Consider the following 15,376-nt stretch of genomic DNA (forward strand, 5'->3'; position numbering starts at 1 on the left):
GAGTCGTGTCTTTGAATCAACGGTTATTAATGCGCGCGTTCGCAAGAGCGCATACTCCGATAGCGCTGCTGGTTTGAACAAGTGTACGTATTCATCGAACTCTGGTGTATACACTCGAACGTTATTGCAAGGCTATGAAGGAATATCGAGGAATAAGCCAATTACGGTCAGCGGACTTCTTTCGTGGCTCGTTATTCTTAATGCTCTATTGAAACTCTGGAGATATTCGAACAACGGGAAAAGTTTTCAGCGCGTTTTACAATAGATCGCCGTCTGCAAAGGTTTCCGAAGGACCATTATGAAATTCGTCGAAGATTACGTAATTATGCAATTATATCCTCCTCTCCCGTGACGCAACAAAAGTCCCAGCGCAAAGATATAAATCCCCGCGAGAACGATCATTGCGAATTGGGCAACGCGTTTTTCTTGTTAAGAGTGACAAACAATCATTTATCCCCAATAACAAGCCGCCATTCGAATTCCCGAGTCGTATCTCTTTTGTTTTCTGCCGCGTCCATTCCCATTTTTGGATCCGACGCGCGAACTGCGCCGCGACAACCTCTTGGCGCTGATGGATTGCCTCGCGATCCGTTCCGACATTAATCATGTATGCCGCGGGCAGTTATACGGCGAGTTGGGGCAAAAAAGAAGGCTATAATACTGTATGATGCGCGCGCGGGAGCAAAAAAAAAAAGAATTACGAGTGGCGTCGTTGACTCGCTCGGCTATAAGGGACGGCCGGAGGAGAAGAGCGAGAAATGGAGTAAGGGCAGCACCGGATACGTAGATTACCCGGCGAAGGCACGCGAACTTCGTTTCCGGTGTACTCTATTATATACAAATGAGCGTCCGCATGCTCGGCTGATGTCTTTCTCAATATTATTATATTGGTTAAGAAAGTTGTTATAAAAATTGCTTTGTTTTTGTGCGATCAACTTTTCGATAATATCATTGCTCGTGTCAGGAAGCTCGATCATCCCATAATTTAATAGCCTACAGATGTTCGATTTATGGGCACGCGTGTGTGCTTTCGCCAAAGGCGATAAACTTCCAAAAAACAGCTCCCCTTACGCCATTAGCGCGCGTTTATCATCGTGACCTTGAGTCGTTCTTTATCCGGGCGCTGCGAAACTACAACGCGGCTCACACGCGAGGGGGCAGTTGGGCTCGAATTAACGAGCTTCGCCCCGTACACTCCAAAGCTGCGTTTTCGTGGCTTACGCACAGAACTTGCACTACTTTTTTTGCAACTGTGTTGACGACGAAGCATTTTAGTAATTCATCGATATCTTTCCAGCGCTTTCCGGACAGGTGAACAGCGCGCGATTCGCGATCAATCATATTTTAATGGGGTGAATATTCCAGGCACAAAAGGAACTACGAGAAAAAACTTGTTAATTTCGTACCGGCGCACTGCGCGCTAGCCACCGGCTGCACGCGTTTTTTTTTATAGCCGGCACTATTTATAGCGCCGACGAGGAAAAATTATAATAGACGCGACGCTTTATCGAAGCTGCACACACACAGCTCGAGCGAGCGAGCGATAAAGTCCGAGCGCAGAAAATAATATACACGCCGCGATAATCCGTTAAAACGGCCCGATGCCATCAATCACGGGCAAATTCAACGAGCGCGCATGTACATCCAATAACGACCGTCCGAAAAGGAAAAACGCGAAAGATTATATCACATGAGAGAGAGAGAGAGAGAGAGAGAGAGAGAGAGAGAGAGAGAGAGAGAGAGAGAGAGAGGCCGTATAATACAGTGCAGTGAGGCGACTGGACGAGATGAGAAAAAAGGGCGGGGATCGACGCTCGAAGGGTCGGAGCTGCAGAGAAAAGCGATCCAGCGTCCCGGAAAATATGCCGATCGGCTCTGCCAAAGGGAGAAGCGTTGCAGCAGTAAAAGGCCGCCGCCGTCACGCTCCCTTTTCTCCCCCTCTTCTATATGCGATATATGCACGTCAATTTAACCGCAAAGCGAGAACTACTTGATTTTCATCAAAGTGAATGTGCAGCGATCGACGAGAGATTAGAGAGAGAGAGAGAGAGAGAGAGAGAGAGAGAGAGAGAGAGAGAGAGACCCTTCCGACACACTACGCGATTTTTCAGAGCTGAAGATGCTGAGCAGAGCCTGAAGTGCACGAGAGCGAGAAGCCGAGAGAGCTAGGTATTCCCGATCGAGAAGGGATTTATGATTGGATGGGACAGAAGTCGATTTTCTCGTTAACTTTAATGCTGCTCATCAGATATTGAAGAGCGACCTCGCTGCTGATGGATGGGCAAGAATAATGACTTACTTCGCGCGCTCGAGACCTTTAATCGCGTATAAAACAAAAAAGTAGCTTAACACCTCCTCGATCGAACCTTATTCTTTCAAATTGAATCAGCATACGTTACGCCGAATACGTCATCATCGCGAAACACGAGTCACTGATATCCACCCCCGCACCATATCGGGAGAGCGAGTCGCGCAGCAGCACAAAAGTTTTACGACGCTTCCGAAAATTAACACAGGCCGATCACGCGAAACCGCACTTAAAATCCCGCGTCGGTACACGTGTTATACACAGCTCTCTCGACGGAGCCGGCAAGAAGCCGAGCACTGAGCGCGAAAAGGCTGTACGCGGCCGATAGTCCGAGGCGCTTATCGCTCGACCGGAAGTGGGAGAAGCCGCGGCGCGACTCTAGTCGCGCGGATGCGATACCGCCGAGGCTTATTATTGAAAAGAAGTAGGATGAGGTGCCGCCGCCGCTTGGACTTGCTGAAATTAACTCTTATCGCGGTTGTTTCGTGGAGTCTGTGTTTGCTTTGTTGATCCTCTTTTGTAAATGGATTCGCGAGCGACGAAAAGCCTTGAATTTAATTTGAAATTGACGACGTTGAGGCAAACGAAATTTCGCTCTCTTAGCTTTTGATCAAAAGCAATTAATTTAGCAGCGGTTTTTTTCCTTATTTTCGAACAAACGTCTACGTTGCCTTCTTTTTTGAGCTGCTGATTTTCTCGCTCGTGACGCGAACAATAGACCCGCGACCAGATCCTAAACTCGCTCTTTGTTGCTCCGTCTCGACCGATTCTAGATAGCTTCAAAGTTGGCTTGCCTGTACCTGCAACTTCATGCGGGCTCTTCTTCTCGGAAGATTTTAACAACAGCGCCACTCGCTTAATAACTTTGAAAAGATAACGGCAAGAAGTTGAGTTTCGAAACCTCAGAATTTCAACAGTATATAATAAACGCTCACCGCGCTAATAGCAACAGCCCTGATTAACGATCGCGCAATAAAGCTGCACCGCAGAACAAGCCGTGCGGCTCATCTAAAGATCCTCAACAATCGCGCCCCGCTTATTTTCTCTTCTCCGCACAGCGAGCCAAAATGAGCCCGGCGCTCTCGAGTCCATTGTAAAGCGCCTCTTCCGTATAATAAGCGCTGCGCCTGATATATTTTGAATTATCCCGCGCGCATGTGTGCGTCCCGAACACATCTGTACAGGAATATACGTGCTCTATGCCAGAGGCGCCTCCCCCATTATGTGACGGATGATGGGGGGGAGCGTCGCACACGTCGTATCGTCACGGAATCGCGCGGCTCACAAAGCGACGTTCGCCAGTTTATTTGCGCCGCGAGGGATTGACAGGCGCGTTATTCAATTAGTGGCTCTCTTTCGAGGATCGCGCGGAATAAAATTTTCTGCGCCAGCCGTATGGGGCGTTATAGGGATGATGAGCTCTTCTGCCGTGGGCGATGTAGCGGGAAATTTCGGGGATGAGTATACAGGATGCAGTAGCGTTGCGGAGTAATGAGGAATGTTTTTCTCTTTTTGAAACGACCTGACTTTTGTAAATGCGAGATAGAGGATTAACGCGGAGTTTTTTGAAAAATTATTTCGAAATCCTTTTGAAGCTCGCAGAAGCGGAAAAGTGTGGCTTGCGAGATGAAACGCGGAAAAAAAACACCCTTCGGCGGGTAACCGCGAGAATAACAAGTTTCTTTGATTGGGTTATTTATTCTCTCTACGGAAATAAAAAAGCTGCGTTAGTTATTATGCTGAGTAAGTTTACGGTAATGTCTCTCAAAAGATAAATGCGCTACTCGGTGCAGCTTAGAGCTTTTAAATCCCACTGTGTACTTTGAAGTGAATTCCTTTTTTATGCGGGCAGAAACGAAAGAGTTATTACATGACGTTTATGAAAACCTTTAATAAACTGGATTTATTACGACAGCGTTGGAGGACATCGATTGCGCACAGTTTCGGAGAACTCACGTGCTGATTTCAGTTGTATTGAAAATGAAGAGAGATATCGAATAAAATCAAGCTATTGCAGCTTTTTTATTATCTCGCAATCACTTAGCAGTGTTAAAATAACCGCGTTCTATTTGTCAAATGATCTCCGATCAGAGTAAGCTTCATTCCGCTTAAAACGTCGCAAAATCGAATCACGCCGGTGGTCTCGGCAGGTATCCCGAAAAATAAACACTTTTCCCGTAACAAACGAAGGTAAATAACGCACTTATCGCGGCCGCTCGGAAAATAGTCTCATTTATCCGGATTCCACGGATCGCCAATCTCATATTTCAATTTCGAGGCAGTAGCGCGGCGGCGGCGGCACACACATGCGCTTCTTCCTCCGCTCGCGTTCCCGCTTTATTTAGCTCACCCCTCGGCGGCCGAGCCCGAGGCGGCATCTGACGTACCACACCGAGAGCATGAGCTAGGCCTGTTATTACTCGGGGGGTAGAGCATATAGCATGCGAGTGCGTTTTATGTGTGTCGAGAGCAGCGTATGGCCGCCTATTTTCTTACGCAGATTTCGAAGACGCGACTAGCGCTCGCGTAAAGTCGACTTTTTTACAGGGGGCTGTAAAAGGTTATTTATTCCCGGGGACAAGCTACTTTTTTTATACGCGAAGGAGTAAAACGCGCGAATTTCGTCGACGGAAATTTAATTATCGAGGGGTTATTTATACGCGAATAGATTTTTCGGCGGAGTATAAATGTTTTACGGGAAAATGAGTGACAGTGGCAGTTTGCATTTTTTTTTTTGTTTAAGACTTCTATCCGCGACGCCCAGAGCAGAATGTAAATTTTTACGCTCTGCACTTTGATATTTTTATAAAACTATCACGTTTTTATTCAGGATGTATCGTTTTATGGCGGGAATTCTAGTTATAGAGTTGAAAAGAGGACTGAAAAGTGGCGTATAATTAAACTTTGTTTATGAACTAACTTGCACTTTGTGGGTTTACGAGCTTGCATCCAATAAAGTTATAAAAATTAATATTAGTGAGAAACGCTCATAGTGAAAATCCAACACTCAATTTATTCTCGCCATAAAGGACATCGACAAACGTCGAGGTCTCGGACTTTTAGCGACAAATTTAATAATCGGAACCTTTGACATGACGACAAAGCGAGAGATGCGAAAAGTAATTTCATTACAAGATTTATCAACAAAAGGTATCTGTTTATCAAATCTTTTAAAAGCCGTCAAACGAGAACCTCACCTGCGTCCATTTTATGATAACGAAGCATTATTCGCTTTGCCGCGGAGAGAACACAAACTCTGCGTATGCAGTGAATTCCTGTAATGTCAAAAAGTAAAAATTCAGAAAATACCATCGTAACGCTAAAATCTAAATATAACAGCGTCGAGATGAGCTTTGAAAACATAAACCCGCAGAGATCAATCGGCATCATCGACATGCACCAGTAGCGTCGGAGGAAAGAAGAATATTCAGCTGCACGAATGAAATCCCCATTTGACAAGGCTAACTCGATCTGCCGAAGCTGCGAGGGAGATTATATCCGAGTGTGCTGCTGTTCCCCGCCCCGAGATATTACGGGTTCCCGCGATCTCGAAGCAGAGACGAGAAGAGAGTCGCGAACTTCTCTGGGTGATGGGAAGGACGCAGTATAGTGATGCACTTTCAATGCCGGTTCTTATTTCACTTTACTTCAGGTATATATCAAGCCAAGCGGAAAGGTTTATATAAATTCGAGAAATTTTTTTCTAGCGCGGCACGAAACTTCATTTCTCTCGCGAGTGATGCCTTTCAAGAATACATCTCGCTTTTCAATTTCGCCTAGAAAAATGATATTTATAAAGCTCTATAGTCCTTATCGCCAACATATATGACTTGACGTTTTCGTCAATCTCCGATGCAGGCGCTTCTATGAAAATTGAGAGCAGCGAACAGGCTCCACTCAAAATGCACTCCAATCACTCTCCAGAGGTTTTTCGCTGGAACAGAGACATTTCCCCGTGTGCAACTTCTATGATCATTCCGTCTCGGGAGTTAATCGGTAACCGGAGTCTTTTTGGAATGCTGCCAAGTTCAGCGTAATTATATACCGGCTGGGTGTATCCGATTAGAATCCAATTACGCGAGCGAATGTTAACTTTTGCGCGAGAGGCAAAGGCGCACCTTTAATCCGATGAGGTTCCAGCTTCTCTCTTTTTTTCGCGTCCCTGCACCCGTTGAAAGGGGTCTGCATGCGAGATGCAAGCCAGTGTCACGGTCGGCTTCGTATATCTCATTCATTATTGTGGAAAGAAGTCGCCAGTCAATTTTAATATGAATTATTCAGTGGAAGGTACTTCTGTTTTAACAAGTGATTAAAATCAGTTTTAATTATCGGCAGACCTTTTTAACGGAGAATCGTGCGGCAACGAAGATGAAAAATTGATCATATAAATAGGGTTTTGCAAAATTAATAAAAAATCTACTTCGCTCGTATCTAAAAAGCTAATCCTCCCTAAAGAGCAAGATAGTGAACCGTATCGCATTCATCCTCAGAGACAAAATACATGACCCAGCCATACACATCAGCCGGTTATTGCGCGCAAGCGCTGCTTTATAAAAGCGCAAGAAGTGAAAGGTTTTGGCTTTGCCGTACAAAGATAGGGCTGGACCTAAGCCTTCTATTGTTAAAAGTCTATTATTCAATTTCTGAAAAGCGTTTTCTAAACGATAAAGCCTTTCTCTTTCTAAAGAAGCATGCGCACCAAATTGAACAAGGCAAAAAACGCCGATTTCCCTAATTTCCTCTCTGTAGCACGAGAAAAGAAGCAAACCATCGGTCCTTGCCAGGAATAAAACCCCGAGCAATCAGCAAACAAACCTGACACCAACAAATCACGATCCCGCCAGACTATAACTTTTTTCGACCGAGATGCGACACTGAGTAAAGTCAGTTTAGTCTCGTCGTAAAGGGACTAGAGAGAGAGAGAGAGAGAGAGAGCCGCGCTCACTCACGTGCGCACACACGAATGTCGAGTTTTTGCACTTGAAAGTGGAACAACGGCGACGATTCGCGCGCGGCTGCGGAACGAGCCCTGCCGTGCTCGAGAGGAAGATTGCGGGCCGTAAAGAGCTCGTTTTTGCGCTTGCTCAACTACGTCTCTCGTAAAAGGGTCTCCTAAGTGAGAGGAAGTAAGGGGCTTCCCCGCGGATAATCCGCGTCACGTGTCGCCGCGCGCTGGCCCGATTTTGCAAACACACTCGCGCGCTATCGCCCGATGCCGTGGAAAACTGCGCCGGAACATTAATCCGGAGGGATTAGAGACGATTCTTTTTAAGTTTCGCGGAGAAAAGTCGGCAGACAGACCGAGGCGACTGGGGCCAGTTTGGAGGAAAGTCAACTTTTTTCATTAGCTGGTTGCGGGTTGTGTTATTTTGTAATTGGCAGCTTAAAAGTTTGATTGCCTCGTGTTTTTTTTTTCTTAATTTTTCGGGTCGTTTAATACCCTGGGATCTCGGAGATCAGTTGAGAAACAAAATTTTTATGATCTCCCTTTAACTAAAATTGAAAATTTCAATATTTTGAAAGTTCCAATATTTTGCATTATCCTTTACACGCAAATTAGTACGAAAGTTCGGTATTAAATAAACTGCATTATACATTAAAATTTGATAAAACTGGCCAATTAAAGTTAACTTTTTAACGAATTTCAACCGTTAATTTTCTACCAGGGAATCTGTTTCAATTTTTTACATTATTAGCTTTCTAAGGTATGTTATAATAGTTTTGCAAACAAATTATCCCTAACAAGCATTACATTACAACAAACCCTACAAATGCAAATTGATTCAGTATAAAAAATCCGTTTATCGTCTGCTCTCAAACGTAATCCCAACATTTTCTCAGAACCGTCTCACCTCTATCAGGTACGTCAACAACACCCCAGCGCCGCGCACAAAAGTAAATCCACAGACACTCGATAATCTGAATCACCCGCGAAGCACCAAATGTCTCGCGCTCCTTATCGGAAGCTCTCCCTCGCTCTCTGAGAGACCCGCTCTCGAAGCTCGTGTATCTGCGGACTCGGACTAACTGATACGCTTGCAGCACCCCAGGACTGTGGCGCGCACCACCTGAAGCGCGCTCAGACGGATTCTGTTCTGCTATACATCGCCGAACGCCCGTCGTCATGGAGACACGTGCGCGAGCGTTTTCACGCCGGCGCTTTACCGCTGATGCCGCTCGTGCACGCGCTTACCTTATTCGCTTCTTTTTTAAACTTGTTTCGCGTTGATGCTATTGTGTATTTTTCAAAATTATTAATTTTGTTCGTTCTTGCGATTGCGAAACGGAGCAGGTTGTGGAGAAGTGCTTGGATTTGTAAAGAATTTCGCGGAGTTTCGTTATTTCGCCTGAGAAAACATTCTTCTGGGTTTATTGCGGAATGCCATAAAAAAAAGAAATTCATCATTGCCCTACTTTTTTCCAAAACTTTGTTCAATACGCTTGAAAAACGTCCGTATACCTTCGCTTTTTCGCGTATTACTTTTTCGATGTTTCGCGAATTCAGATTCAACTGTTGGTATATGTAAAGGTCGACAAAAACACTCGTCGAAAGTCGGAGGGAACCGAGAAAAAAGCAAATACCGACGAGATGAAATTTCACTGGCTCCCGGAATCTTCAGCGTTTTTGTCGAAATAAAACTGGCACAAAGGACGAGATTCTATACAGTTGCAGTCACACATATAAAGATCCCAGCAATCAAGCTGTCAGACGCGTAAAAAGTCGTCAAATGGCTTTGACGTTTCGCTGATCAATTTACTGTCAGGGGACGCCGATAGCGATTCCCGGTGCACTCGATTTGTAAATATCCTCCAGAGTGCTTGATAATTCTCACCCGATGTTTGGAAATCGAGCATCCTGGATTTCCATTCATCCGTCTTCTGCTATACCAGCCAGTCGATAAGTGTGAACAATTGGCTATTTTCTCAAAATCGATTGCTCAGCCGTGCATGGAAATTCGGCGAAGTGAGACCGCGATTTCGCACGTCGTGCATACAATGGCATCCACTGTCCGCAGGACATTTTTCAAAACGCTGCCAAGAACTATCGACGCAGGAGTGGATCACTCCTTTTTTCCCCGACTCTTCGCAGCGAATTCGGCGAAAAAAAGAGAACAATGCTTGAACGGCTCCTTTCAAAGCGTTAACTCTTCGATCATGAATTAATCGCGTTGCAATAAGAGGATAACCGAAAGAATACAGTTTTGCATGCGTACGATATAAGCCTGGAAACGAGCGGTTTCCTCTGCGTTCGCTCGTTTCCGTTCCATTTGTTCCACTGATTTAGTTATTGATGGCTATACGTATTGTGACTCGTTTTATATATTTTTCACCAGCAAATCAATACGCCTTTTAATTTCTTTGTTCGTTGTAATCAACTGCTGCCTTCATCGGGTGGAGGAACTAAAATATTGCAAGGTAGGTACTTTATTTGTCTTTTACGATTATCACGACAAAGATCTCGTTGCATTTTCTCATCTGCATTGCATAATAACGTTGCATAAAGCAGAGCAACACGTTTCAATTTCGATCCTATGTGTCCTCGATTTTGCAGTCCTACACGTTGTCCCGCATAAAAATTCTTTTTACACCTCGTTCCTTCGTATTCCCACTTACAACGCGTCCTTCGCTACACATGGATTTTCTGGAAATTCGAGTCCTGCGTGTATTCGATGAGAAAAGGTCGTCGCTACGACTGCATCGTCAGCCAATAAAGACGAAGGCGAAAAGTGACGAATCGCTCCCTATACAGAAGTTCCACGTCTGCGAGTTCAAATAAAACACCCTTTACCCCATTTTCTACTTTTAGGACTTCATCCGAGAAGAGAAGAAGAGTATATAGCTTCAGGCGATTTCCAAATCGACGTGATACGTTCGATTCGAACTTTCTGGACCTGTTTTTCCTCTGCAATCAACCACCTTATCTCGATTATGTGAACTACTCGTATTTCGTTTTATGAATCGCTCTCTCGAGAAGCGCGAACGAGTATGCAAGGTATCGAAAAAAGTTCAGCCTGGCGATCGCTTTTTAATAAATGCGCGTTTTTTTAGGCATGTGTACACTGCAGACTCGGAATCATTTTTCAAACACTATACGTGCGCGTGATTTGTTTCGCGTGTATTTTTCCTTTTTTTCCCCCGCGAACCCGAAAGTTTTGCGTAGCTGCGTTTCGCGTTATTGACTTTGTCGACGAATGTTTGCAAGTATCAGAGTTTTTAAATGCTATTCACAAGATTTTATTGTAATATTTTCGTGTGTATTTACAAAAAAAACCCTGTACATTCGTTGAATTGGAAAATCCATCCACGCGTCGTTTGACTGTTTGCATTGGCTTTATTGATAGCGAGTGTTGGGTAATGAAAATGCTACAAATACGCTCGTACTAAATGGGCTTTCATCCATTATGAACATTCTATAGGGCATACATGCACCGACGAAAAATATGCTCGATTTTCAATAATTGCCATTTCTCTTGTTTCGTGCCTCTCGTTTGTCCTATAGTTACAAGACAATTCATTTGTTTGTGAACAATCGATCATTGTCGGTGTAATTTTACAATTCGCCAGTTTCAATTTTGAATGGAACGTATTGTGCACCGGTCATCTGTTGATGACCAGCCTTAATTAGTTAATAATTGATTTTAGAGCAAGTGCCCTTTGTGCATGCCGAATAACGGTGATTCTAATCATCGTCTCGGCGATAAATCAGTTATATCCACACCGGGACACTCATTTCAGTAGCTGATTCCGGTGCGTCCATGACGTTATCCACTCCATCTGTAGCGGAACGTGTCAATCACCCCATTCACCGATCCAAATAGCGAATAATGGGTTATTTTTCATCCGCCAACCGTCAGATGAGATCAAAGTCCTCCTCGAGAAATGTGTGTATAATATAATGTATATAATGAGAAATCCGAAGGATCTCCTCGCGGCGAAGAAGAAGGTGCAGCGCGCGGAGAACGAGAGGAGGAGCCTGCGAAGAAGCCTTCGAATTTCGGAGGGGGACCGAATAAGGATCTCTTTCACAGTCGTCGTTCTCCGCGCGCGCGGCTAATTCCGCCGGTCTATTCTCCCTTCCCTCTCCACACTTCCGCCATTCTGCAGCGCAGTCCGCGAAATAGACCGGCAATCTATGGCAAATCCAAGGATATTAATTAGTCACGCGGTGTCGGCTGCGCCATTAACGGCCCGTGAATTATAGAGGTTAACTCTCGGATATGACGATCGCGCCGTTGATATTGGCTTTGGTCGATCGACTGCGTATGTGTGCTCGCGGTCAATCCGCGCGGCGTATCGGGTTTGTTTTGCGCTGTCCGCAGCGTGAAGTTACCTACGCGCCTACACCGGTGTTCGATTGCCGGTTAACTTAAATAGGGTGGCAGGAAATTTCTCGCTCGTCAAAAGGGGTATGTGTGCGGAGCAGTTGTCGCCGCTAGTTGGAATGTTCGCTCGTGTTTAGTCGGAAAACATGCGAGGGCTTTGCCTATGGTTGCCTTGAGATGCTTGTTTATTGGAATGCACGGAGATTCAATGTTATTTTTCTGAAAATATTTTCGTTCCGTTGTACGATCATAATATAGGTATACAGTGATCTTTAAGTTGTACGTAAAAGCCCACTGTTTGTAAAAGTTTTTCAATATATTGAGACTAGAAACCTTGTGTTTATGTTAATTAAAAATCTAATATGTATTCTATGACAGCAGATTCAATTTTCATCAATTAATATAGATATTGCGTCTGAATTTCGCTTATAAGATGTCTATTTTTCGAAAACTCTAAAATAACTATAATAATATTAATTTTACTTTATTGCAGGTGAGTATTGAGCAAGGCATTTAAACGACAACATGCAAAAGATTCCATCAGTTTCACTACAATCCAACTTTAAAAAGCAACAAGCACAAGTCGACTGGACGATAGATGATTGGAAGGCAATTTGTAGTTCACAAGGAACGTGTGAAACTAAAAGATTTACTTGGCCCAACACCAACATATCTTGCAATATGATGCTAAATCTTCGCTCTCCTGAAAATGAGATCTACGTAATTATTACGCACAACCAAACCGCTTTCTTACACCCACAATTGCAGATGTCCATTGTATTGCCAAACGATAAGTTATATGATTTAGGCAACGGGGTGATGCATACTTTGCAATGCCAGCCTGTGTCATCGGTGGGCCCATGTAGATTAGCTAACATTACAAGACGTTTTAACTTACCTAAAGGCGAACTCCTACAATTTGTGCAGCCTAATGGCTCATTAACCTTTAAATGTCATGTAAGATATACAATCAATGAAAGTTCGATTCTGAACAACTGTGCATGTGGCATTGGATTCAGTTGTGGGTTTCGGCCACGCAAATGCCGATATAATTTAGGTGGTCCCACGTCCACCGGAAAGGATGTCCAGGAGATGAGGCCGAGATTCACAACTCAGAGTGTCTTCGGAACTTCTCTTTATTTCTGCCTCTTACATGAGGTTTACGCGAGGTTATCTCTCCTCGGAAATCGGGACGGTTCTCTCCTTGCCGCTGCGCAGAGCGGCTCTTCTCTCACTCTCTCGCGCTTCCCCCACTACCCACGCGCTAGAGTGTTCGTGGCGAGTACCCACACACTCCCCCCCGAGTGACAACGACTTTTTCTAAATATGATTACTCGGAAGACTAGGAGTCAGTCTTAGACATTGTTATAAAGTCTTAAACGTTGATACAAAAGTTACTTAAACTATTACAAAGAACACTTATAAACTATGGTTTCGCCTCGAATACTTTCGTTTGGTTCGCAGCTAAATTAAATGAGACCTTTTTCTTTCGCTCATACGTTTTGAGTTTCGGTACCGGTTGCTCTACGCTCTGATCTACGGACGCGTTTCCCTGCGTGCTTTGCTCGTTGGTTTCCTTAAACGATAATGGAACCAAATCCTCAGGAATGAAATACGCAACCTGCCTCGTTCCAGGGGGACGAAAACTCCTCGGACTCTTGAACACTGACACTTTCCTTTTCTCGCTATGGCGCGAATGTCGGGGTCACCAGTTGTGAGTTTCGTTTTAGTTTACTATATATATATTGATATTACATATAGATTGGGATCGAGGGACCTTAATTAAGTAGTAAGTAATGTAAGTAGTTATACATTAAAAAAAGTTTTAGATTAATCTAAAAGGCTACGGTTGCCTGCATGTGCCGAAAGAGCGGAATACAAATTATTATTTTTAAAAGTTAGTTCTCCACCAATGTTCTTAAAATCTGTTAGGTTGTAGCAAATAGTAGTGGCATTATCATCTGAATGAAATGATAATCGATATCCTATTTGGATATCTACTTTATAATCGGCATCGTTTGGGTTAATTCTCGAATTTATTACGATAGCACATTTAAACCTTTTATTAACAACGTTCTGTAAATACGGAAGGCTTTGATGTATGCCTTGCAACAGAGCTGATTCTGCTTTAAGAACCTTCAGTTCGAAAACTACACAAATATATTTGTTAATAAATAGAAGGTCTATGAACCTTTTATTTCCATGATCAGAAATACAAACTTCTGCTTTAACGCCATTCTGAATCTCTTCCAATACAGCCATTAAATGTCCCTGAATAGTGTATTCATTTAGCGGTTTGGATTTAACATTAAATTTCTCACGATACTCTTTCCACTCATCAATTTTTTTTTGTATGTAGAAGTTTAAATATTCATTTAACTTAATAATAAATGGTTGCAGGTCTAGTTCGTTTAACGCAGCATTAACTGGTTTTCCTGCAGTAGTAAGAACTTTTTTGAATTCATCCACTAATTTGTGTCGAGCTTGCATTATTGGATCTATAAGTATATATCTATAAGTAGGTTTTTCGTAAAATTGAACTAGATTCTGAACACTTTCCTTCGCGTAATCAAACAAACAAACAGAATTATTCACCCAGTCAATTACACCTCCATAGTATAGTTCAATGCAAAATGTTAACTGATCTATATTTTCTTCTTTGAGAGCTGCGTCGAGCGTTATGCCGAGGTTAATATTATTATAGCCTACTAAATTTCTTAATAGAGTAATAAAGCGTTCACCATTTGGTATGTATGGCAGTACAAAATATTCCCTGCTCGTTGCAATTTTAAAAATATTCTCTGGAACCATCACTTGAGACTTTGTTGGATTTGTCAAGGTATAGATAACTTTTTTGAATTTGGGGTCTGCCTTTATCTTCTTAAATTTTTCAGAATCCATTTCTGATATACGCGTAATTCCACAGGGTTTTGAAAAATCATCGTCGTTATCAACTAAACAGAAATCATTATTAAGCAGTAGACGACTAATAATTTCTTCAGGCGCGTACACAATCACCGTTCTCCTTTCTAGCTCTTTCTTCAAGCATGCAATCAAATCATTGATAAACGTATCATCGATATTGTTTGTATTGATGGTTGGTTTTTCTGTTGAAACTTTACTCGATCCTTCATCATTTGTGGTTGGTTTGTTTAATGTATTTGTGTCTAAATTTTAACAACATGGACTTATTGATTGTTCCTCGTCTTCGATTTCATAACATTTTCTACTAATTTCAGCGAATGTTTTCAGAATCTCATCGTTATTCTTCTTAGTAGAGTCCTTGTCGGATTTATTAGAAATGTTCACCTTAGTTTCTGAATGAAACAGAGACTGGAGAAAGTTGACAGTTGTCTTAGGGTCGATAGAATTGACACAGTTCAAAACCAATAAATTTTCCTTCAAGTCGGTAAGCAATGCATTGGCAACAACTGACTTGGACCTACTTAACGAAGAACGACCATGAGTACGGCTCCCAGATTTTCCTCTGCTTGAGTTTGACTTGGAAGATTGTAGCTTTGTTTTTTTTGGAGATACTACAGAACGTTTCCTTTTTCCATTGCTTGCCTCCGTCCTTGAGTTTGGCTTGGAAGATTGTAGCTTTGTTTTTTTTGGAGGTACTACACCAGTCTCAGGAAGTTTCCTTTTCCCATTGCTTGCCTCCGTCCTTTTTGTCGCTTGATTTCTCAGGTTGTACCTTTTATTATCTTGTGCCGCCATTGTAATGACAGAAAAATTCAGAAAG

General features: G+C 43.1%; 1 protein-coding gene across 7 annotated transcripts in view; it reads right to left on the reverse strand.

The window, feature by feature from the left end:
* The window catches only part of LOC100115635 (ras-related protein Rab-37), a 51,963-nt gene that overhangs the window by 14,916 nt on the left and 21,671 nt on the right, over positions 1 to 15,376 (reverse strand). Inside the window, exon 1 of one of the 7 annotated variants that reach the window (XM_031923346.2) lies at positions 8,161 to 8,382. The exons of 3 other annotated variants lie outside the window; for them this stretch is intronic. The gene's annotated coding sequence lies outside the window, so the exon portion shown is untranslated. Of the gene's footprint in view, positions 1 to 2,299; positions 2,602 to 8,160; positions 8,383 to 15,376 lie in introns of those variants that run through there. 3 more of the 7 variants (XM_032596715.1, XM_031923347.2, XM_032596714.1) reach the window with 3 other exon arrangements.

Source organism: Nasonia vitripennis, chromosome 2, assembly GCF_009193385.2.
Source record: "Nasonia vitripennis strain AsymCx chromosome 2, Nvit_psr_1.1, whole genome shotgun sequence".
Classification (NCBI taxonomy): Eukaryota; Metazoa; Arthropoda; class Insecta; order Hymenoptera; family Pteromalidae; genus Nasonia; species Nasonia vitripennis.